The sequence below is a fragment of the Amborella trichopoda genome, chromosome 1, assembly GCF_054954075.1.
Source record: "Amborella trichopoda isolate Santa Cruz 75 chromosome 1, AtrichopodaSantaCruz75HAP2 v2.0, whole genome shotgun sequence".
NCBI lineage: Eukaryota > Viridiplantae > Streptophyta > Magnoliopsida > Amborellales > Amborellaceae > Amborella > Amborella trichopoda.
This window is the reverse complement of record NC_142336.1, coordinates 20,496,167-20,499,782: the sequence shown is the minus strand read 5'-3', so window position 1 is coordinate 20,499,782 and position 3,616 is coordinate 20,496,167.

The following is a 3,616-nucleotide window of genomic DNA, read 5'->3' as shown; positions in this document are numbered from 1 at the left end:
GAGTCATGAATTGCGATAGTGAATCATAAATTACCTGCTGCATGGATATCCTGGTGCAGTTGGTCTCTCCACCTACGATCAACAATCTCCAATATTTCTTCATTCCATACGTTATTATCAAATATAGCTTTCCTTGCACGTCTCTTTGCAAAGAACAGAAACCCCATTGTGGGTTTATCATCAGAGTCACTTAACCTCAACACCCGTACTAAAGGTCCAGTTACAGAAACAACGTGGTTACATCTTGCCCAGAACCTTCGATCGAGAAGGGTGGTTTCAACCTGCCTTCCAAGTTGACTCATTGTTGCCCTATCAGTGTGCCATTCATTAGAGCGTATCATTGACCTCAATCCTGCCTTGTTTACCAATATCGATTGTATCGTAAGGAACGCTGTAGCCAATTTAGTAGTGGACTCTTTGACAATCTCTCGCATGCAATGCTCCCTCATCAAAGCATGAAGATACGTGTGATTGTATATAAACCTTGTAATCAACTTGCTCTTCAAAATACAATATTTAACCCTCTTCAGCTTCCCTATGTCCTTGAGCATCAAATTAATACAATTAGCAGCACAAGGAGTCCAATAAAGATTGGGTCTTTTCTTCATTAGCAACAAGCTTGCTTTTTCTGTAATTCGCTGTATTATTAATCTCTACTTGGACCACATTTTCAAGCCCAACGTCATCTACAATTTTGTCTAGGTGTGCGCATATCAGTCTCCCAGTATGTCTCTTTCTTGATAAATCAATGTCAGAGTGGTAAACAATGCCCCTAGGGCAACCTATTAAAAGATTGACAAGATACCTATGGGACTTGTCCTTCCAACCGTAAGTCATGATGGTCACTCCTGTACCTGGCTAATAGACCTTGAACTGTGCAATATGCTTATCAACATCATGAACAACAACGTCTAAACATAGCCCTACAAGCTCCTTCACCATTGGACCTCTAACACGTGGCTCTGCCTCAGCTATAGAAGTTACCATTTGTGGGTAGAAGTCTGAGCTCGCATAATTAAATAACAGTGCATTAGCATACCAGAACAAGCTAATCATCTTTCTCGCTTTTTCTATTAATACACCTACTGATGAAAATTTTAATTTTTTTTGATGATATTGTGACTTGTGGGGATCAAGTTCAGTGGGTTCGCAGGTCATTGATGATACATCTATGGGTTCATGTCGTTCAGTAGTAGATGGCCGATTATAAGAGGATGGGTGACTAGAGAAAATGCCCACATCCTCCCCTACCTGGTACTACATGTTCTTGAGGTTGACGGCTACCGGATGCACCATCCCTTCTCCCATACATCTCTTGAATTTCCATTTGTCTATAATTAAGCTCTTGAATACTGACAATCCTAGCTCGTTCCATTTGCGCCGCAAATTCTGCCTCTTGGTCATCTTCCTCACCTATTGGACTTTCGTACCCCCTTCTTATCTCCTATGCATCCCTTTCTCTCTGTACTTTTTTTCCTTTTTCTTCTGTAATTATATTTATCATTTGTTGTTTTACTTCTGGTGGCACTTCTTTACAACCGGTGACATTACCCTTTACCCAAGCAAGATGTTCTTTTAGACGATAAATACCACTACCCATTTCCTTGTGGCAAAAATTACATCAAACTCTTTCTTTGTCATTCACTTTTATACCATACTGCCATGTCACATCTCCCCTTCTCATCTATTATTTTCTTGTAAATTTTCCTGAACATAAAAGTTCATTAAAAAATATTTATTTGGGAAAATCGCTCTACCAAGGGAACCTTGTAAGCATGGATATTTAAGCCCTACTTTCTCATGAAAATGAACAAGTTACAATAACATCCAATAGAAAAAAAATTATAATTAAGATGACCATGAATCACCATGCCATTCAATTAATATTTCTCAATAAAAAACATGCATGTGTGCCTCTAGACCATGAAAGCTGAAAAAACCATGCATGAGGGGAATGCATTAAGAAATGTGGTGAAATATGTTTTCTAGAGGGCTAAGGTCAAGTAAATCCTTCATTGGGGAATATGAACAAAAATAAGTGCCCAAACCTTTCCCAAAGCACATGGTACACCATGAAATTGAATAAGAGGAGTAACATATTAAACAAGAAGTAATCCATATAAAGATACCTCAATTCCTGATGAGCAGTTTGCATTTCATGTGATAGTGACCCTTGCCATGAATATATATTCAAGGTAAAAGTATTTCTCAAAAGGTTCTAATGGATGCATCAGAAGGGAAAAATACATCCACTTTCCAAAAGTGTAATTTAATACACTCCTTGCTATAAGTTTAAATTATAACGCATGCATTGCTCCAAGGAGTTCGACAAGCCAGTACAATAGATCAATTATGTATGTTGATCAAAACTGAAGATCTGATAAGATATGCTGCCAAAACTTAAACCTCTATAAAAATAGGCTTTAAACAAGAATACTGGGAATACAAATTTTTTTTTATTGAATATATATATATATATATATATATATATATTCTCATATTCATCAAAAAAAATATATTTTTATAAATATATATATTATATAACATTAAAAACAATCCGCAATAAAAAAAATATCAATTTTATTTTTTATTCAATAAAACCCTAAAATCCCCAAAATCCCTAAAATCTCCAAAATCGACCTCCAATTTTTTGTTTTTGTTCTAAAATTCGTTAATTTATTTTATGCAATCAATAATCTCACACAAATATTGTTTATATATATTCTCATATTCATCACAAAAAACATATTTTTATAAATGTATATATGATATAACATTAAAAACAATCATAAAAAAAAATATATCAATTTTATTTTTCATTCAATAAACCCTAAAATCCCCAAAATTGACCTCTAAGTTTTTGTTTTTGTTCTAAAATTCGTTAATTTATTTTATGCAATCAATAATCTCACACAAATATTATTTATATATATTCTCATATTCATCCCAAAAAACATATTTTTATAAATATATATTATATAACATTAAAACAATCCTCACAAAAAATATCAATTTTATTTTTCATTCAACAAACCCTAAAATCCTGAAAATCCCCAAAATTGACCTCCAAATTTTTGTTTTTGTTCTAAAATTCATTCATTTATTTTATGCAATCAATAATCTCACACAAATATTGTTTATATATATTCTCATATTTATAACAAAAAACATATTTTTATAAATATATATATTATATAACATTAAAAAAAATCATCACAAAAACAATATCAATTTTATTTTTCATTCAATAAACCCTAAAATCCCGAAAATCCCCAAAATTGACCTCCAAATTTTTGTTTTTGTTCCAAAATTCGTTCATTTATTTTATGCAATCAATAATCGCACACAAATATTGTGTATATATATTCTCATATTCATCACAAATAATATATTTTTATAAATATATATATTATATAACATTAAAAATAAAAAAAACCTTAAATTCCTAAAATCGAGCTCCGGAAAACCCTAAATTCCTAAATCCAGCACCAAATTTGGTTTTTGTTGTTCAAAAATTGTTCTTTTATTTATTGAAATAAATAATACTAGTCAAATATTACTTGAAAAATCCTAAACAAGATGCAAAATTAAGAAAAAAAATTTAAAAATTTGGGTG